The sequence below is a fragment of the Podarcis gaigeae genome, assembly GCF_964106915.1.
Source record: "Podarcis gaigeae genome assembly, chromosome: 6".
Classification (NCBI taxonomy): Eukaryota; Metazoa; Chordata; class Lepidosauria; order Squamata; family Lacertidae; genus Podarcis; species Podarcis gaigeae.
In genome coordinates this window covers 29,552,516-29,575,168 of record NC_139682.1, presented here as the reverse complement: position 1 = coordinate 29,575,168, position 22,653 = coordinate 29,552,516, and the positions used below count along the sequence as shown (strand labels likewise).

The following is a 22,653-nucleotide window of genomic DNA, read 5'->3' as shown; positions in this document are numbered from 1 at the left end:
ATTTGTTCAGGACCTAATCTGTGGGGTTTCAGACATGTGGTTTATATATACAGTTATGAACATTTAATTTTTTTATATATGACTTTAAAATTCTTATAACAGTAGCCCTACCAAATCTTAACTGAAATGCAGTGTGGGGTGGCAATTCAGGAGTTTTGTTCAGAAGCGGTGAAATTGCTGTCTGAGCACATTTGTAGATCCCTTACTGCAAGATGGTCCCAGCTATTGCACAGAGCAGGAGTCTTTTTGAAGAGGTCAGTTTGTGTAGCAAATTATTCTTTAGGTGCTGGATCAGGGTCAGAAGTGTAAAAATGCCCCCTCAGCATTGATTTATGTTGTTTAAATACTCACAAAAGTTATAAAGGAGAGACCTACTTGAGCTTATGCTATGAGGAGAGGAGTAGCTATCTTACCACAGCAAAATTGACCCTGCATCCCTAAATCAGATTGCTTAAGAAACAGTCCGACAGCAGCTTGTTGTAAAAGTGTCGAGAGTATTCAGTTACACTGCACACTGTCTGAGTCCGTTAAAATCAATGGGGCATGGATTTCATTGCATGCTTACTTGAACTTAGGATATACTCTCCAGTAATTGCATAGGGTTGCAGCCTTTTTTCCTCTTAGCTGCTGCTGTGCTGGTATTAACATATTAATAGCATGCTGACTCATGCATACTGAGTAATTATACCTGTACAGGTCTTCTAATCTGAGGCATTCGTACTGAATAGAAGTTATTTCCCCAGGGAGAAAATACTTCTGGTCTTTCACAGCAAACCATTTGTGGGCAATGTTTTCTATTTGTGGGCAGAAAGTTAGGAGAAGCTATCCCTTACATGACCTTACACTAGACCTTCCTGTGTTTGCGGGGGTTTCACTATCACAAGGACGCTTCTAAACATGTTTACCCAGTGCTCTTAAAACCCTCCTTCACACCCCCTCTCTCAACACAGAAAGGTCTGAAGTGCAACTAGAATGACCAGGGTCTCTGGAGATGGGGTTTGCATGCTTGCCCCATTGTGTTTGCCCGAAGAGGACTAATGATTCTTGCATTCCAAAGAAAGAGGGCAATAAAGGTGTATTTAAAGCTCATCAGCCAGGAAGGTGGTCTCTATCATTTCCCTACTTTAGTGGTATGGATCCTAATAAATGTTGTAAGTACATCAATGGTACACCAATGTTGCCTCTGCACTGGATCATCTTATGCTTTAGCTTTAAAAAAAAGTGAGGGGGAGATGAGACAGGGAGGGGTGAAAGGAAGTGGGTACCATTTAACTCATGATATGGAAAGTCCTGTAGACCCCACAGCCTGTTTATAGCATGGGAGGGCAAAGGACAAGCCCATGCTAGGCAAAGTAATGGGAAGAGGTCCAATGAGTGTTTGCTATTGCATTCCTAAATAATCTCCATGCCAGTGGCAGCATTTTGATAAATGCTAATAGTTAGAGACCTCTTTCCAGGGTAAAAGCTAGCAGCAAAAGGGGAAGGGTTGTATGACAACATCACAATTAACAAAAGTCAGCACAAGTTCAACTTCTGTGGAAATTGTGGAAATGGCCTGTGATAGGTACAGAAATTCTGGCTTAAAACTTGGAAACCACATCGAGGATGCAGATATGAATAGTCTTCTGTGCTCAAAACTTTGGTTTTCCTAGTTTGTTGCATGGAAATTTCTTACATGAAGAAAATAAAACAGCTTCAAAGCATTTTCCCGGTCATTGCAGGCAGTATTATTTCTTTCCACTGAGCTGTTGCTGTCTGGGTTGCAAAATCCTGGCATTGGCTGCTCCTCCTCCAAGTTGGTTTGCTGCCTTGTTTTTTTCCTGTCAAAAGCTTGCTGTGTTAGAAAGTTCATATGCAGAATGCCCTAAATCTGTTTCCTCTGTGGGAGGTTTGCTGATGAGGATAACCGTTTAGGACTGAATTGGACCAACCTCAAGCTTGTAGGATCTACCTTTTGTTTTTCAAACTAGAACTCTAGGATCAGCCAATTGGAACTGGTACCAAAAATGGCAGCTGGAGAGGGGAGGAAGAGCTGATTACAATGGATTCCTGTACCTTATAAGCCATAAATTGGAGAAACCTTGCTGTAACAAGTACAAATTGATTTCTGAGTTGCTGCAGAACTCTTAACATCAGATCTAAAAGAGCACCAGGAGAACATAAAGATGTGATCACAGGTAACCAACCAAGTAATAATTACTATTTTATAGATGAGGAACATTGACGCTAGTGCAGCTAAGCAATGCCATACACCAGCGCTCCAGAGAACTGCTATTTTTTTAAAATAAATATTTATTGAATTTTCACAGATTCTATAAAGACAAAACAAAACAACCATGCAAACAAATACAAATCAAACAAAAACAAGTATAGTTTCATTCCCTTATTTTCAAAAACCTTACTTCCCCGACTTCCTCACACCTTCCCTTTCTGTATTCCAATTTCTAAACAATGTTCAGCAAATCCTTTCCTTCAATCCTGTTTAGATCTTTACTTTCCTTTTCTTTTTCATACCCATTACAGCTAATAACCATGTAATTTCTAAACCAACATCGTTTCAACATTCATTAATTTTACAGTATTTTTTAAGATAGTCCTTGAATTTCTTCCAATCTTCTTTCGCCGTCTCTCTTCCCTGGTCTCGGATTCTGTCGGTCATTTCTGCCAGTCCCATATAGTCTATTACAGGGGTCTGCAACCTGCGGCTCCGGAGCCGCATGTGGCTCTTTTACACCTTTGCCGCGGCTCCGGGGCGGACACTAGCGAGGGGAGGAGGCGCATTGTGTGCCCCAACACTCCCCACTGTGGCGGGCGCTGTACTGGCTGTGACGTTGCATGGGGGTGGTGCGTGCGTTAGTCCCGCACCGTTCCGACGTCACCTTCCCGCCCGCCCACCCGCTACATTGTAAGGGGCATGTACGCTGGTCACTGCATTGAAAGGGGGCATGTACGCTGGTCACTGTTTTGAAGGGGAGTGAGGAACACACACACACAAAAAAGGTAACTTGTTAATTTAACATTTATTTCTATGAGGAGGAGTCATTCTGAGGGGTCAAACAAAGAAATAATTTTAAAAAGTGACAAAAAAGTTATTTTTATAATGACGAGTTTTGCGGCTCCCAGTTTTTTTTCCTTCGGAAACGGGTCCAAGTGGCTCTTTTTGTCTTAAAGGTTGCAGACCCCTGGTCTATTACCTTCACCTGCCATTCTTCCAGAGTGGGTAGGTCTTGAGTCTTCCAATACTTTGCAATAAGTAGAGAACTGCTAGACGCCAACCCCCATCAGTCCCAACAAGCAAGGAAAGTGCCCAGGGCTGATAGGAATTATAGTCCATCAACATCTGAAGGAGCCACAGGCTCCCCATTCTTGCCATACACTAAGGACATTTATTCACTAAAAGGGCCTGTGGTAATCAAGTAAATGTGAATCTTTGAAGGGAAGGGTAAACTCATATAATTGTTTTTGAAGGCTGTTTCAGATGTTACTCAGGTATGCCACCTTCACAACTTGGAGCTGTGGCCACTACCAGCTGCACTATGAGTGTACCTGCAAGACACATGTATTTGCCAGTGTCTGCATGTGTGTGCTCAAATTAAAACGTCTAGTAATTTATAGGTTCATTTGGAAAAAGGAGTATGTGAAGCAGCCCAAAGAATCAGCTATCATGAAGGAGATGCGCCCATCACATTTCGACGGGCACATGAACATTGCTCATGAACCTTCAACAGCTGCCTGACAGGCAGAAATTCAACAGATGCAAGTTTCTTTATTTCAGCTCTATTCTGATGGAAGCAACTGTTGGATGCTATTTAATAAGGAGCAATATACTTCCCAGTTTGCTTGAATAATCCAACTAATAGATTCTTAGTGTGTTGCAGCTTCATATTTTTTCATATATGTGTAAGAATATAATACTTGTGTCAGAAAAAGAGTGCATCTTTATTCTTGTATGAGCAATTTTCCTGAAAAATTGTATTTATTAAATATTCACATGCAGTTCACGACAGCAATAACTAATGTCTGCTTTTTGACTTAGAATATGCTCTTAATCATTTTTCTCGCACAGTATTTTTAACAGCACTGAAAATAATTTATCAGGGAATACTACTTCTCTGATCCAAGATCTTTTTAAAAAAGGCCTGTGATACAGAGTGCTAGTGCCCATGTCTCCTATGAAGCCTCATTGATTATACTGGTGTGTGAATGCAGATAACAGAATGTAGGATTTCAGCCCCATGCCATGTATATTGGGATCTCTAGAAATCTGGAGAACTTGGGGATATTGCTACCTTGTTGGGAGTTTTTCACTTCCTTCTTGTCCACAGGGTTTTTAAGCACTCTGGTTTAGCTTTTGAAAATCTCTTCAGCACCCAGTAGAATGATTTTGACTCTGGGAATTTTAAACACCTACTTTTTAAGCATTGGCATACATCTTTAAAAATATGGAGGCCAAATCATTCTCATTCATGACACATTTTCCTGCAACAGTTCAAGAACCACAGCAATATGTACTAGGCAATTAATTGAAGGATTTTCTGAGGCTGCCATCTGAAGCACACTTGCATAACTTAAAAAACCATGTGACATCTTACTGGCTTTCCCCCTCCTTTGATCATTTCTTCCATCTTGTGAGAATGCTTGCCTTATAAACATGCACTTCCTGTGTTGGGGATTCGAGATCTAGTTTAGCACTCCTGTAACATCAGAACCCCCCCTCTCCCCCCCCCGCTGCTGCTTTCTAATTGCTAACACATGCCACATTTTGTATTGTTGCAGACCCTGTGGCCAAGATATGAGAGACAGTTTACAGGGAAGTTTTACATGCTGTTGGAAAGCTTCAGAAAATTAATGTGCTAATTTATCAAACAATTTCTCCAAATTCAGTTTAAAAATAAATAAATCAAAACTGAAAGTTAAGATGAAGCTTTTGATGAACACTTCAGTAGTCCGGTGAGAGGTTTGGAAGATAACCAGATTGGTCTATATTACAACAATAGCAACAACAGCAACAAGTCTTGTGGTAGCTTTAGAGATTTAGCATAAGATGATGGCATAAGCTTTCAACAGAAAGGGCCTATTTTGTCAGATTCCTGAAATAATTGCCCAAGTTAGAAGCCCCCTTTGTACTCCACCTATACTAAACACATTCAGTTGAATGATGGGGAACTGTGATTAATGCAGATTTCTTGATGTCTGGGGAGGACTGTAAGGACTCTCAGAATACACTTATAACTGTCATTTATATATTCCCACTCAGAAAGTCATACCTTCCCACTATGCTGTCCACAGATTGTTTAAGGAACACCCGAGGGGGGTAAAATTAATACGGTTCTGATTACTTAAGGCTGGGCAGCATTCTGTGCCAGTTGAAATTTCAGAATACTTTATGGAGTAGCCCCATGTAGAGTACATTATGATAATCAAGTGCAGAGTTAACTAGGGCATGAAAGGAGGAGGCAAGGTCTGATTTATTCAGAAAAGGGTATATTTGGCAAAATTAAGGGGGAAGGCGTTTTAATTTTTTTAATTGGAATTTGCACAATGTAGAAATTGGGAATGGCTGCTGCACTGCTAAAAGGTATTGTCCCTCTCTAGATGTTTGATTACACTATCTCATGGCCATTAATCACAAGTGGCCTCTGCTGGGTGCAGGTGATACAAGCGCAGTGATGGGGTTCCATGTTCACTTGATTGGTTTTTTGTATTCGTTTGTGCTCTGCATAGCAATGTGGCGTAAATCCTACCCCTTGCATTCATTGGAACCCACTTAGCAAAAACAACCACCTTGTGCTCTCTTGCTACCCATTGAGATGACCAGTCCATTTGTCCCAAGGAAGCTTGTGACATAGTATATTAGTCTCCAGTGTGCATGTTTCATAAAAGGCAAGAAGAGCTGGAGGAGGATAAAGATGGAGGCTTTTGACATGGTCAGTCCCGCTGGACATGCAGTACTCACCAGGGTTGATCTTGGATACTTTTAGCACGGCGCTGTCTCTCTCTCTCCCCCCCCCCCCCCAATTTGGCTATAAACAAATTACAAGTCTTTAACATATTAATGTCAGACTTAATGTGAAAGCCACCAGTAGGTGTGTACTTAGTGACATCAGCTGGCAGAGAGTCCTGGTAACAGAGAGCAAGTGACAGGGAGGAGGGCGGGGGGTGGGGGTGGGAGAAGTAGAGAGAGAGAGAGAGAGAGAGAGACGTGTGTGAGAGCAAGAGCGAGAGAGCGCATATCTGGGTATTCTGGCAAGGTAAAGAGCTGGTCTGTTTGGCAGGACCTTCCCATCTGGGATCCATCTGTGTCTATCTGGAATCAGACAGGCGGCTCCAGTCAGTGAGAAATCGCAGATGTGAGGAAGCTGACACATGTCCAGCTAATGAAAAGAGAAGGAAGGTTTGTCACAGACTCCGCTTGAAGATTAGGAGCTGCAAAAGAAGACCCATTTTTATTTATATTTTAAAGAAATCGGGTGTATTTTGGACAGCAGCCTGGTTGTTGTTGTTTGGCATTTGGGTGCATACGGTAAGTGAGCTCCTCTAAATAATACTCCTCTTAAAGAAGGCTGTTCTGATTTCAGTTTTACTGGGATTTTTTTTTTTTTAAAAAAGCTGTTTTGTGGCCTAAATTGCACCAGAAGCACAATTTTATTCATTATATTGGTGCCTGTGTGTGTGTGTGTGTGTGTGTGTGTGTGTGTGTGTGCATGCAAGAGAAAATGTTAACAGATGCAGTACTTTGCTACAGCTCCCTCCCTGCTCCCTAACCAACCCTCAGTTTGACTGCAGTGCCTCTGCTGTGTCAAAACTTCATTAGATGAGCAGATTTGCTACATGGATTTTCGTAGCTGAGAGAAAAAGCAATGCAAATGCCGTATCTTTCTTTTGTCATGAGGAAACATTATTTCTTAGGAAGGATGCTAGCTTTCAGTAATTCATAGTGTAATGGGATTTTTTTTAAATAAATATATATGATGCCATAGACTTTACACTACAATAATTTTTTTTTAATATTTGCATAAAAATGACAGTCATGCAGTAATGGGATAAACTCAAGCAGTGAATTCCAGTTTTCATTTCAAATAATTTTTAATGCTGTTTTCTTTTAATGCATATTGTTCTGTTTGCATTCCTGTCAGGCTTGTGTACACTTAACATGCTCCCTCTCCTGGAAAAAGCAGCAGTTAATGCTGCCGGTGTTTAACTCTTTGGTGCAGTTTATGGTGCAGCAGTGTGCACTCATTATAAAAATCTTCATTGTCAAGGTATATTTGTGTGTAATGGGTCGCTACAGGACCTTGGATTCTGTTTTGCGCACCCAGCAAGTGCCAAATCATTGTTTGCCCCAAATTATTGTTTTGTTTTTTGTGTACAGGATTCAAACTCTTGACCCACTATCGTTTTTATTTTTCTGTGTTTCCATTAAATGCTTCACCCAGTTACTTAAGAGATCAGACTGGAAAGGTTTAAAGATGTGCATTCGTCCTTTGGGACACCTAGACCAAGGCAGGTTTATTCCCTAATTCCCACTTGCTTTTGTTTGGTTCATGCAAAATGGTGGGGCTTCCCTTTTTAGCAAAGTGATAAATAGTACTATGCATGTGTTCACTTTTAACAGCCAAATCCCCCAGTCTGACATACTGCATTATAACAATGCCTATGCTCGCATCCCAAACAACATTTGCTTTCCTAAACCTGAAAACATAGGGACTTGAGCAGGCTTTCTCTTCTGCTTAGTTGTGGTTATTCAGAGCTGAAAGAAATGACTGCAACTGTGAGCTTACCCTTTGCTCCCACCTCATTTTTGGTCCTTTCTTTCAATTTATGTTAGTGTGCTGCTAAGAAATAGTTTACAGAAGTAGGCAGTGCTTTCTTAAACAACCCAACAGTAAAATCAGCAGCAACTAGGCCCCTGACAACCTTCGAAAACCTCCTCCTAACAACAAAGGGAAATGGTAAAGGGACGGTATCCGCAATATACAAAATACTACTCCAAAATCCCGCAAATCCCCTAGACACAATCAAAAAACAATGGGAGAATGACATAGGCTATGAGATTAACCCCACTCAATGGACCAGAATGTGGTCTAAACCCCCCTTTAAATCCATATCAACAAAAAGAAAAGAACTCACACTGAAACTCACCTACAGGTGGTACCTAACACCAAGGAAACTAGCGCTAATACACCCAGGAACCTCACCAAAATGCTGGAGAGGGTGCACCTCCTCAGGCACATACCTCCACATGTGGTGGGAGTGTCCCAAAATTCAACTATTCTGGACAACAGCCATACAAGAAATATGTAAAATAACTAAGCAAGTAATAGACATCACCCCAGAATTGGCCCTACTAAACATCTTCCAAGACAACAATGCCCATTTACACCACAAAGAACTTATAACCCACCTGCTCTCAGCAACCAGAAACATCATAACCAGACACTGGAGAGACCTGTCAGGAGTAAGCATGGACCAATGGTACCAAATAGTATGGGAAACAGCCCTACTAGAAAAATTAACTAATAAACTGAAACTGACACGGGGACAAACAGAAGAAGACGCCTTCACCCCGGTATGGCTCCCCTTTATCACATACACAGCCCAACAGGACAATGACAATAATCCACCAACAGCATACAAATCAATATGGCTAACCTGATCCAAAACACCCACCCACCTCACTCACACACGAAAACAAAGATCACCACAGCCAATCACAAGCAAACAATCACACCCTAAGCCAACCCCAACCTCTCTCACCACCAAAGGAACACAAGTGAACAACACAAGCAACGCTGACACCAAACTCTACATACACTAAACATAATAGAAACACCGCCACCCGACCCCACCCCCATCCATCCTCCCTCTCCCCACCCCCCCTTTCTTTTTTCTTTCTGTTTTCTTCTCCCCCTAATGCCTCAACAAATGAAACGGATTTGTAAAAACGTTACATGGAAGAAGAAGAAGAAGAAAAAAATACGAGGCACTACACTTCTGTAAAACAAGAAAATCCTTAATAAAAATATTTTTTTTTTTAAAAAAAAGAAGTAGGCAGTGCTGCTTTTTTTCTCATCAGTAATGCACATACAAAAAAACATAGTGGGTGTTGCTTCATGACATAAAGTGTCTTGTGGGCGATCATCTTCAATGTGTGTCTAGCTTAATTTCCTCAAAGGCTCATGCAGTGGTCAGTGTTGCTAATGAGCTCCTTGGAAGTGTGAGGCTATATGGAGAAACCAGCAGTAGTTTGTTGTGTGTGTCTCTCTGTGTGGTGTACTATTTCTAATCTAGCACCAGGAGTTTGATAAGTGTGTCGTCTTGAGGAGATACAATTAGAGTTAGGGGTTGGATGAATATAATTTACTAGAAAGTCCTTGTAGAAAGCCATTTGACTGAAGCATGTTGGTCTACCCGTAGATATTTATCAGCATCTTCAGATATGAATACTCAAGGTGAGGTCCTTCAGTAAGTTTTTGACCATAGGACTGGGGGTCTCATTCTTACGTGAAAAGCATAACGCTACTTTTAGAATTTCCGGACACTCAAGCTATTGACAGATAGCTTCTCAGTAGCTTTGAGAAGAATTTCCATAACTTGAAAGGCTAGACTTTGGAGAAAACAGACCTCAAACTCTGTTTTGAATAACATAAGAAGAGAGATGTGGTCCTTCTGGTCTCTCTAGGCCAATCTCTCATTGGCCCTGCTTTCACCCTTTTTGGTGTTTTTGCATGGCGGGAATGTGTCTATGAACTCTGATAACACTTCGTGGTTGCTTGGATGCATGAGGGTGTATCAAAACTAGCATAACATTCACATTCATTTCTCTCTGGGCTTTTGCCTCTGGCCCCGCTAACCACTGGCATATCACCCCCAGAAGGTTGTGCAGAAGGAAATGTGTTCTTCAAGCTGAAAAGCGTTCCCCATCCTTGGATTAAAGTAAGCCAAGAACTGTTGCTCAATTGAGAGAATGCAGTTCAACAAAGAGACCTGAGTATTTTCCTTACTGTAAAAGCTGCAGCATGAATACTTCCCATTGTAAAGAACTTACCAATGTGGCTTTTGTTGTTCTAATGCCCCCTTTCCCTCTGCAGATCTAATTGTTTGACAAATATTATTTAGTAACCCAAAGTCCACTGACCATAAACACCATATTATTGTATGCTATTAGCTCTGTACAGTTGAATATCAAAAGACTCAAAGTTGAATTTTGTTCCTATTCATTTTCAAGTTGTTTGTAGCCTAATTCAAGTTTGCATTGGTGTGAATCTGCTGTAAATGCAAGAAGTGCCATGTCTGTTGGTTTAAAGCAGGGGTCTGCAACCTTTAAGACAAAAAGAGCCACTTGGACCCGTTTCCGAAGAAAAAAAAACTGGGAGCCGCAAAACTCGTCATTATAAAAATAACCTTTTTGTCACTTTTTTATTATTTCTTTGTTTGACCTCTCAGAATTACTCCTCCTCATAGAAATAAACGTTAAATTAACAAGTTACCTTTTTTTGTTCAGAACAGTGACCAGCGTACATGCCCCCTTTCAATGCAGTGACCAGCATACATGCCTCTTACAATGTAGCGGGCGGGAAGGTGACGTCGGGACGGTGCGTGACTAACGCACGCACCGCCCCCATGCGACGTCACAGCCAGTACAGCGTCCGCCACAGTGGGGAGTGTCGGGGCGCACAATGCGCCTCCTCCCCTCACTAGTATACGCCCTGGAGCCGCGGCAAAGGTGTAAAAGAGCCACATGCGGCTCCAGAGCCGCGGGTTGCAGACCCCTGGTTTAAAGATATTTTGCCACCTGCTTGTGGGGTGAGGGTGGGGATGAGAGGTTAAATATGGAGGAATTGGTTGAATTCTGAATGGATACTGTTAAAGCTGTCAAACAAAATTTTTGAAATTACGCAGTCCAGTAACTGTAACGTTTCCAACTTCCTGATGACTTAGGGTGGTATTCAGCTAAATCCTATGCAGAGTAGGCCCATTGAAAATAATGAACCTAACTTAGTCATGCTCATTAACTTCAGTGGGTCTTCTCTGAGTAGTATTGAAGACTACCCCAGTTGCCTAAAAATGTTGATGTTGGTACTCAATAATTTGAATCCAATGCTAATTCGTTTCTTGCAAGTGCAATCATATTAAGCACATCCTACAGAAATATAAGCGCTGTTTCTTTTATAAGATGGTATAGCTTCTGGTTGTGTTCATTAGAAAGGGGCTGTGCCAGTTTGGGGTACTTCTGTACCTGAAGTCAAGCTTAAAGAGTGCCCTCCCCTTGATTGAAATTTTAATGTTAAAATAAATAAATCCAGGTGTAATTTTGATGGAGAGCAATGGCAGCTTCTAAGATGTGCTGATTGAAATACATTGCTTCATGCTAAATTTCAATTTGTATATGGTAAGTGAAGGTAAACGTACCCCTGCCCATACGGGCCAGTCTTGACAGACTCTAGGGTTGTGCGCTCATCTCACTCTAGAGGCCGGGAGCCAGCGCTGTCCGCAGACACTTCCGGGTCACGTGGCCAGCGTGACGAAGCTGCTCTGGCGAGCCAGCACCGGCGCAGCACACGGAAACGCCGTTTACCTTCCCGCTAGTAAGCGGTACCTATTTATCTACTTGCACTTAAGGGTGCTTTCGAACTGCTAGGTGGGCAGGAGCTGGGACCGAACGACGGGAGCTCACCCCGCCGCGGGGATTCAAACCGCCGACCATGCGATCAGCAAGTCCTAGGCTCTGAGGTTTTACCCACAGCGCCATCCGCGTCCCTGTATATGGTATATATTGTATATTGTACCATATTGTACATGGTAGCCTTCACTAATTTTGTACCCTCCAGATGTTTGGCCTACAACAACCCAGATGTGAGTTGTGGTTCAAAACTTCTAGAGAGCATCAGGGTGGGGAAGGCTGTCCTTGGATAAGGAAGGTGGTTTCTTTTGACTGGATCACTTTTCTGGGCCATTCTGGGCAGCTACATTTTTCACTCGTTCAACAGTGGAAGGTATGATCCATTCAGAAACTACCGTTGAGACTAGGAAAAAATGACTTGGCCAGCTGTACTGATTCAGGCACCCTAGAAGTTGAATGTAAGGCAACAAGAAAAAAGGAACTGCTAGGAACTAGTTTTTCTCAGTCACTCCAAATATTTTAACTTTACCACAAGTTAAATATTAACATATTTCATGTTTCTCAAAGTCGAGATGTGGCAGTGACTTCTCCCTCTCGAATCTCCATACTGTATGAGAGGGAATTGGATAAAGCTTTGATGGTCTGTCCACAGAATAAGTTTTCTGCTATTCTGAGATGAAGTGGATTTAAATATAGGCTATGGGTGTGGGTTTCTGAGCTGAATCTTGAAACATTCCCACTTCTGCTTTTAACGATAGTATACTCCCAAGATCTCATAGCCTCCTGACTGTAGCATAGACCTACCAGGAAAGAAGTTTCTGAAGTGACCTTTTGTGGACTTTCCCTTGCTGTGTACATTTTCCTCACTAAAGGCTCTTGCTCCGAGTGGCATATTTGCAGTATGAAGCGTACGTAACATGTTCTTTTATATTCAGTCCAGTTGCGCTGCCAAGTCCTTTTGCAAGTTAACGATAGCTCAGTAGGTGACTGTCTTCCCAAATATGAAGCGAGTCTTTTAGAAATGGCACATATTGGGCAGAGTTCTGCTATCTCTCTCTGTTGGTTGGCTAATGGCACAGATTTCTGTGGAGTGGGGTAGAGAGACAAAACCTATGAGATCCTGAAAAAAACCCCACGCATCCTGCATACCATGGAAGCAACTTGATTTGCAGACTTTGGGGCTTTCCATTTAACTTAATTTGACTTTCTCTCGCTTTTTCAACGGGTCTCTTTGCCCTGTTCTGTGAGGTGAATTGTGATCGCCTTCTGTCATTCGGCGCACTCTGGTAGGCTAGACGGAGAAGGGACCACTGGAGCCTTTGAAAGAACTCAAACTTGTTGCTTGTACGGCAAGCTGTGAATATTTAAAGGCCTCATATGGCTTTCGCAGGCTGGTGGAGAAGGAGGGGGATGGGCTACTTTGTGAGGGTAACAGATGTGCCCTGTGCTGTTGACGCGTGCCAGCTCTGTTCCTCTGCTCCTAACACCAGGTGCAGCTATTGTTCCAGCCGGTCTCTATTCATCCCATCTCGTCTGTTACTTTGCTCTTTCTAGCTCATTGTTTTGGAGGGGAAATTAGCATTAAAAACCGATCCCCAAGCCCCTCGTGTCCCTCAACTGCAGGTGACTGTTACTGGCCCCAGCTGCCACCCTTGCGCTTGATTACATCCATATGGGCTTGTGGTGGGAAGTAGTATCCACTTACCAATTTCTCCACCCTGAAACACACACACTTTATTATCTGCAAGGAACAATGTCCTGAAATCTATTAGGCTCCCCCCATAGGCTTCCCATCAGTCAGCATTACAACTATGGCAAACATTTTACAAGTGAAGCTAATTACACCCTCTCCTCTCCTCCCCTCTTCCTTCAAAGCTTCCCAAATGCGCAATAAGCGTTGGCTAGCGAGGGAGTGCTCTGAAATAGCCAAATGTGTGAGGATTTTTCACTAGCTGGAAGGACCCTGCCAGCGGTTAGATGATCATCAATGGAAAGTATTTAGCCAGTGAACTTTTTTGTCCAGTTGAACCACTCCTATAAATGACATGAGGGAAGGGCTGCCTCAAGAGGAAAATAGTAACGTTTACATACGGCTTGCTAGTTTGCTAAAAATAAGTCTGTGGAGCCTGAAAGAAAATTTGTATTCTTCCCCATATCAAATTCCACCTTCATCTAAAGGCACAATTTACTTGGATGTTTGCCAGCACAAGCACCATTGAAACAAATGACTGATGAGTTTCAGCTGAGATCTTGAAGGAAAACCCTGTAGGTTTGCCTGAGCTCCTCTCAAGATAAGTTATTAACATTTAATCGAAAGTGTTGTGTGTGTCCCCTCACCCACCCCACCCTTAGATATGTTTCTGTTTTGCAAAGTTGAGCCTAGCAAAAATGCACGGTTAAACAAAAAACAAAACAAATAAGAGGATTTCTGTTTTGTTTAGAAAGAGCTAGAGGGCAGCCTATAATTTGAACAAGGAAATGATGTTGTATCAGGATTTGCTAGTGATAGTGAAATCATTTTGTTTGGTTCCTAGCCAACTTTTTTTTCTGGATAGCTGGTCCCCTAGATATTATGCAGCTTGACATCTTAAGTTTCTTCCCACCCCTCAATTTTATGTGTGCGTGTGAGCACTGTGCAATCACAATATAGGAGGCAAGTTTTTAAAAGGAGGGGGGGGGGAATCTGTAGTTTCTGTGTTCAGATGAAACAGGAAACAATACCTGGTTTCTTTGCAAACTCCTGCAACGAGAGTAGCAAAGCTGCAGATGGTGTAGCCACCAAGTTCATTTGTATCTCTGCTTATTAAGCTAAAGTATGATCATCTTGATCACATCCATTGTCTTCATGCAGGAAGAAGACTGAAACAACTCATATGACTGATAATGTGCACTATTCCTCACATGACTAGCTAACAGTTTTGTGGATTAGTAAGAGGTGGATATTCTTTTCTTGAAGGAAGTAAAATATGTACCCTTTGCCAAAACAGAACTTACAATTTTGTTGTGTCACATATGTTTTAGGAGTTTCAAAGGGAAATAGTTTGCTCCGTGTTGTAGCGCAGGATGTTCTTGGAAAGGTTGGCTTTAGCTATTGCTTTGTTTGGGGTTTGGTTCTTCGATGCAGACAGAGGGTGTGTGAGGGGTGCATCTGTCTGTCTTGCATTCAAACTGTACCTTGAGATCCTGTGGAGAAAATGGACATCAATTACTGAGAGGTTTAAACACACGAGTATTTTGCACGCAGAGCAGGTGGAAGAAGGAAGCTGATTAGGCTCATGTAAATGGGAGCCATTATGTTCAAGGCTAATTCTTCAAAATGAGCATCTTAAATCACACATACAGATCCTCAATTTTATCGCACACTGTAGCACTTAGCAACCTACTTCCTGTGTACTGTGCTTAAGTGCATATTATAAAGCATAGTGGCCACTTAGAAAAACTAGGTAACTTTGTGTTTTGAACACATAGCAACATTATATTAATATAATAGTTTTGCCTGGTGGTTAATCCGGCTGTGAGCTAAATTGTAGGCATTCTATTCTTGCAGATGGGCTTGTAACTTTCGGTAATCCTGTAATTCCTCTGTTTAGCCAACCCATGAAATACTGCTAATTCCTGTCTCTAACGTTCAGGGGTGTGGACAATTAATACTGTACTTTGGTTTTCCACCAATGTCTAGCAGATGTTTTGATTTTTCTCTTTCTTGGAGAGAAACTCCTGGATAGCGTGTATAGGTCCCAAATCTCAGGACTCCACTTGTCCAATTTTGTAACGTGTTTTAGAAAAACATTGAGACCCTTTAAGCTCTAATTTTTGTTTCTTCTGGGTGTTAAACTTACAGTCACTTCAGAGTTCTCTCCCCCCCACCCCCTGACACTTCCCTGTCAAATCGAGAAGTAGCTTCATTGCACTCATATCTTGGTGAGAAAAAAATTCAATGTTCTGGCTTCTGTTGTTGAATGTGTGGGTGGGTGGGAGGGACAGAATTGATTTTTCCTGCTGTGTTTACAAATTAATGGGACAAACCTCCCAGCTGGTAGTGATCAGGAAAGTTGTTTCCTTCCAGCTGCTGACATAATCATTTAGCTAATGTGGGCTGTAGAAGAGTAGAACTTGTTTCATTTTGGAGTTAGCACACAGTGGATTAGGACATTACAAACAGCATAGAAAGAAGACGCTCTAGTTTTGTGTTTTTGTTTTGGTGGTGCTTATGTAAGGTGTAAGTGAGCTGGAACTCTTGCATCTTACTGCATAGGAGACATGAGAATTTTCTGACTTTTATATTACAGTGGTACTTCGGGTTACATACGCTTCAGGTTACATACGCTTCAGGTTAAAGACTAACCCAGAAATAGTGCTTCAGGTTAAGAACTTTGCTTCAGGATGAGAACAGAAATCGTGTTCCGGTGGCGCGGTAGCAGCAGGAGGCCCCATTAAGCTAAAGTGGTGCTTCAGGTTAAGAACAGTTTCAGGTTAAGAATGGACCTCCGGAACGAATTAAGTACTTAACTTGAGGTACCACTGTACACAGGAAGTGCAAGTCACTTGCTCATTCTGTTATGCACTTTATTTGTAGCATCCAAAGTTGCCTACCATCAACCTCTGCAATTGCTAGTGATCTTGTAACAGGGGAAAGTGTTCTCAAAATAGCTTCCACCTGGGGTCTCTGATTTCTCCAGTGGGCATTGTAGACTATATGACTTTGAGCTTATGGTTTCAAGTCATAATGCTGGGAATATCTTAAAGCACAGCAGCAACACTGAAACCTTCAAGTAGTTATTCAACAACAGGAACAGCACAAATCTGGTTCCCAGTATTATAGAAGAAGTGATGCTAATACAGTGGCACCTTGGTTTACAGAAATTCCAGAAGTCCATTCTTAAACCGAAACCGTTCTTAAACAGAGGCGCGCTTTCCCTAATGAGACCTCCCGCCGCCAGTGCCCTTCCACTGTTCGGATTCCGTTCTTAGACCGAGGTAAAGTTCTCAAACCAGGACACTATTTCTGGTTTTACAGAGTTTGTAAACCGAATCGTTCTTAAACAGGACTGTTCTTACCAAGGTACCACTGTACTGTCATGAAGGCAAAGCTGAAAAGCTTATATTGCAGTCGATTAAGTAGGGTGCACCACATTGGAAACCAAGTTTCAGGTAGGTACCTACCATACTATTTTGGCTTGTGGTGAAAACACTATCAGATTGGGACATGCAACAGCTAATCCCAACTAGGGGGCGGGCCTAGACTGCAATCCGTAAAATTAGATAATAAAATTAATGTAGGAGGACCCTCTGGCCAAATGCTGCCTGACCCAAGGCAATTTTTTCCACGTTCATGTAGTGTCTGATGGTGACACTTAAGTAGCCACTTCAGCACAATGCAAATCTGCATTCCGGATAGGGACCAGCTGTACTTGTTCCACCCACTTTCTCCATGCCATGCATAATCTTACATATTTCTATCATGTCACCTCTTACTTGCCTTTTCTCCAAACTAAAAACCTCTAACTAAAAAAAAACCCTAATGGTAATGCCCCTACTGGGGGTCAGCAATGGCTTTCAGCAAAGCATGTTCCTCTTGAACCTCTATCTCCCTAGCAATTCCCCCCCCCCAAAGAAAATGACACTTGTTCGTCCATGGCAACTGAGAATGCTGCCACAGAATTGTAGAATTAGAAGCGACCCCAAGGATCATCTAGTCCAACACCATGCAATGCAGGAATTGCAGCTAAAGCATCCCCAACAGATGGCCATCCACTGTCTGCTTAGAAACCTCCACCACTTTCCTCCATTGGGCTGTTTGGGCTTTTTCTTTTTGGTGGGGGAAATGTGTTCTTTCCCCCTCTGTCCAAGCTTGCTGATATATCCCTCTTGTTTCTCCGTGTTTCCATTTTGCCTCCATTTCATTAGAGCGTTTTCCATAAGCATAAAGGTAAAGGGACCCCTGACCATTAGGTCCAATCGTGACCAACTCTGGGGTTGCGGCGCTCATCTCGCTTTATTGGCAGAGGGAGCAGGCTTACAGCTTCCAGATCATGTGGCCAGCATGACTAAGCCGCTTCTGGCGAACCAGAGCAGCGCATGGAAACGCCGTTAACATTCCCGCCGGAGCGGTACCTATTTATCTACTTGCACTTTTGACGTGCTTTTGAATTGCTAGGTTGGCAGGAGCAGGGACCGAGCAACAGGAGCTCACCCCATCGCAGCATATTCCTTTTTTTATATATCTTCCATCATTTTGCTTGTTGCTTGCTGCATGAGGCCACCACCCAAAATAACTTTTGGTGAAGAAGCTCCCCTGGTGGACCAGCCTGCATTTGCTTGCAGCACTTTGCTTCACATCTGGGATTTTCAAAGAGCACAACTTTTCCTTGATGTTTAGTGACTCTCTGCTGGTTCTCATCAAGGAAAGTTGACCTTGTAGTGCAACTTCTTTCTCATCCCAGGTCAATACCTTTGCCTGTAATTTTCTTGACTGCGTGTTCTCTGGTTAATTAAACCTGACTTTCTAAATAGTTGTACATTTAAAAGCTGTGTTGTGCTTTTTCTCTCTCCATTTTAAAAAAATAATACGTTCTCTGTGGGCATGTGCTACTTCTCAGCTTTTCATACCAGCTTGAATCTTCAAAGAATAAATACCACCTAGACCAGCGTTTCACAAAATGGTTGTTATCGACCCCCTTGAGTCAATGGACTGGGCATGGGGTGAATAAAGGCCTAGACCAGAGCTTTCCCAGCTGTGTGTCACAACACGTTAGTGTGTAGGTGTGTTGCACGAACGCTACCTGTATTCCTCCTGGGGCTGGAAGGGTGGTAGTTTAACCTCCATTTTGCTAGTAAATCTGAATTACTGTGTTGTGAAGGGATGCATGTCTAAAAATTGTGTCATCAACATGAAAAGTTGGGAAAGCTGTTGCCTAGAGGCTGAACGGGGGTAAAAAAGGTAGTAGAAATGAAGTTTACAAGATACAGTGCAAAGCATTTAATTAGGAACCATGAGGCTCAGAATAAGGGACACGAGCATGTTCAAAGCATACCTCTTTTGCCAGTGAACAATTTCTGTACTTAATAAGGGGATCCCACAATACAACAGTATTATCAGACCATATTGTTTTATTGTTTTACTTTTTTTTTTACATTTTATCATTCCTAGTAATGGTGACTGCAGATCAATAAATGCTGATTATATATTGATATTTATTGATTTTTTTCATTTACAACCCTAAGAATCTGGGTTGGGATTGATGACAACTATAAGCTCATTGAGGGGTCAAATAATTCAGAAGTTTGGCAAATCCTATTACCCTCATTTTCTGAATAGTATCTATAGTGTTCTCTTTCCGTCTCAGTCTTTTTTTTTTAATTCTAAAGCGAGGGGGAGACTGGGATGAGACTTGCCATATTGAATATGAGTCACACAGGCTTTCTGACCTTGAGGACACCAGTGCTCTATTGAGAGATCCTCTGCAATGACTTCTTTCATGAGTCTCCTAGTTATTAGATTATAGTTAATTGGGTAAGTACCTCTTCTAGCTACTAAATGAGGACCTTGTCCCCAACATTTTTGAACTTGGAGAGGTCATTTTCTATTGGATAACATCCAGATTTGGTATCTATAATCACTTTTATTTCATAACTACTGCAATTGCACCAAATGGTAGCTTCTTTTCTCTTGGCTTCACTGAAGTTTCCGATATCCTGTGTCTGTCTTGTCTTAAAACTTTTGTGTGGGTTGCCAATGTTCTGCTGTTTCATACGCTCCCTAGGTCCCCAGCAAGCTAGCCATTATGAAATAATATTTTATTGACTGCTAATTTTGCTAGCTTTCTGTAGTCTTGAGGAGGCCTGAGAACATAAATAAACAATTTTTGTTAGTTTCAGTTTACTTTTCCATATAGTGTTTCTCAACTTTGAATACAGGTTCTTTAGGACAAGCTACTGCAAATCACCCAAAGATCTACCTGTAGATTCCATTTTCACTTCTGACCATCCTTTTTTTTAAGAGGAATTCATCTAGGGTGAGAAGGGACAGATGACTGAGTTAAATAGAAAGCATGGTTTTGTCAAGTGTGAGAGGTAGTGGCCTTGGCTAAGTTTGGAGGCTAAAGCCTTCTTTGTGGTGGCTGGCACCCTGTTTATGGAATGCCTTCCTTTTACATGCATGTCTGGTAGTGACGTCATTGTTCTTCCAGTTCCAGGTTAAGGCGTATCTGCTTTACTTAGCGCATTTTACGTCTTTGTATGAATGACTATTTTTAGCTTTCTCAGCTGTGTTAAATAACTATTAGTTGCCTCTGTTCGCTGATGTCTTTAAGGATATGATGATTTTTATTGATTGGGTTGTTTATAATTTTATGTTGTACTCTGCCCTGGAATTGGTATTGATCAATAGCAGACTGATTATCATTTAATAAATAAAAACTATTCTTGTGGGTTTCATAGAATACCAAAGAATCTGTGTTCATCTGTTAACAATCATACTTGGAGATACATCTTTGAAAATATGATTGGAATAATTAGCAAGATTCAGAAATAAGGAGCTAAGTGGGGGAAAATACAAATTCCTTCCTTTTCATTTTGGGATTTCTCAGGCAATTTTGATTCAGTATATTCAAGGTGGTGGTTTGTAAATTGAGAATAGTGAGAATGTGCACCTTGGTTCCACTTCTACATGTATAAGGCATCGTCTAAATTTGTTAAATGGGCTGTAACCAATGCTAATCCTACTCAAAGTAGACCCATTTAAATTAATTAATCTAAGTTAGTAATGTCCATTAGCTCCAATGTATCTACTCTGAGTAGGATTAGCATTGGAACCAACCCAATGTTTTCAGTATTACTAGAATGTGCAAATTAAATTTGACCCTTTTGGTTCATTATCACTTCCCTTGTTTGCCCAGATTCTCAACAAGTACTTATCCTTCTTTTACATCTGGTTCCCAGTTGGCTGTGATTGAAATTCAGGATGAAAACCTAAATGGATCCTGGCTGCCTAAGTGATGTGGTGATATATATATATATATATATATATATATATATATATATATATATATATACATATATAACACATTCACCCTGGGCTGTGTGCACTAATGTTGGGAGTTTTAGATTTTGACAGTGTACACTGTGTCTAATCCCAGAGATCTATGCAGTTTCAGATAGATCTCTTGTAAGCATAGGGCTTCATATTTATTTCAGTGGAGGGAGCCAATCTATGTGTGCGATCTTTAGCAGCCTCTTTGGGGGGGGCATGTTGTGTGTGTAGGAAATAGAGAGGCTGTTGTGAGAGCTTTCTAAGTATCAACGCTTCCGCACATGGAAAAGATTTCTGGATTTGGGTGTCTGTCTGTGGCTAGAGACATGACCTTGCCTAGGGGAGGACCACCTACATATCTGGGAAAATGTTATAAAGTGCTTTATAAATGTGTTTTAATTAAGCCTCTTGGGCATGCTTGTAACATACATGTGAGTGAAGAGCTTTATTAAACTCGGCATACAGATGGGGAAATAGTTCTGGACCCCCTCCCATGATCTTGCAACCTGACACTACAACTTACATTCATTTGTAGCTGAATTTAAACACTTTAGCTCTCTTCTTTTCTGGCCCTTTCTCTTCTGCTTGGTCAGATCCGCCTGGAGATGGCAGGCAATTCTCAAGGGCACTGAGAGTTGGGATGAGAAAAGCAAGCAAACCAGTGTTTTGGTGCCTAGTGAGGCAGGAAAGCCTGTTTTTCAAATTTTTGGCTTAGTCTCAAAGTCATTAAATTTGGGAAGATCACTGTTTCTCAGCTCTTTCCACTTCCTCATCTGTAAAATGTAAATAATGATGTCATCATTGTACTGTGAGGCAATATACAAACGTCACTGATTAGGAACTATTTTATTAAATGTTTGTCCCATTCTTCCTCCAAGGAGCTCAGTCTTCCCCTCCCAGTTTTATCCTCTCAAAACATGGTTTAGGACAAGCACTTGTGTCTGGTCCAAGATTTGACATGGCACTTCATGTGCACTTCTGTTTCCCTGTGCATTTGGTTATATCCTACAATCTGCAAATTAATTGGTTGGTTGTGGGACGGGAGCCTGATTATACAACCATGGTAGTAAAGAAATTGAGAAGGAAAAACTGGACATCAACCAAAATCAAATTTGACAGTCACCTTGATCTAATCCCCCCCCCCCCTTTTGAGACTCACATTCTGAGATTTGAGGGAGAAAACACTTTAAAATGTCAATGTGAAAGCTGCCTATAAATATATAGAGAGTACAAAAAGATGTGGCTTGTTTTTTGGTTTTTTTAAAAATCATGCATGGAATTGTCATCAAGACCAATATGTGTTCAACATTAAATATGCAAGTAAATCATCCATGTGTCTAGAGTTCAGCATTAAATATGTACTGTACAAAGGGTTCAATTTTACTGTAATCTTCAGGTAAATTTTATAGGTGTAATAGTTTTTTTTAAAAAAAGTTAGCATTTGATAGAATCTGCATTCTTAATAATTTGGGATCACATGAACAGTTGCCACTACAGTGGTACCTCGGTTTACGAACTTAATCCGTACCTGAAGTCCGTTCTTAAACCAAATCTGTTCTTAAACTGAGGCACGCTTTCCCTAATGAGGCCTCCCGCTGCTGGTGCCCTTCCACTGTCCGGCTTCCGTTCATAGACCAAGGTAAAGTTCACAAACCAGAACACTACTTCCGGTTTTGCGGAGTTCGTAAACTGAATAGTTGGCAATTTCTTCAAAATCATAGGCACACAAGTCCTCCCACACATTGGTTTAAATTAATACTAATCATGTTCCATTTGTTTATCTTAATACCATTACTGGGCAATGGAAAGGAAATCTTTCAGACAACCTGGTCCAGACTTATTTAGAGCTTTGTATTTAAGTAACGCGGGACGCGGGTGGCGCTGTGGGTTAAAGCCTCAGCGCCTAGGGCTTGCCGATCGAAAGGTCGGTGGTTTGAATCCCCGTGGCGGGGTGCGCTCCCGTTGCTCGGTCCCAGCGCCTGCCAACCTAGCAGTTCGA

The 22,653-nt window shown here is 41.6% G+C and overlaps 1 protein-coding gene across 11 annotated transcripts in view; it reads left to right on the top strand.

The window, feature by feature from the left end:
• Positions 1–22,653, top strand: part of CBFA2T2 (CBFA2/RUNX1 partner transcriptional co-repressor 2) — a 71,191-nt gene that overhangs the window by 17,814 nt on the left and 30,724 nt on the right. For 2 of the 11 annotated variants that reach the window (XM_083746227.1, XM_083746233.1), the window contains exon 1: positions 1,976–2,177. The exons of 8 other annotated variants lie outside the window; for them this stretch is intronic. The gene's annotated coding sequence lies outside the window, so the exon portion shown is untranslated. Of the gene's footprint in view, positions 1–1,975; positions 2,178–6,237; positions 6,524–22,653 lie in introns of those variants that run through there. One more of the 11 variants, XM_083746234.1, reaches the window with a different exon arrangement.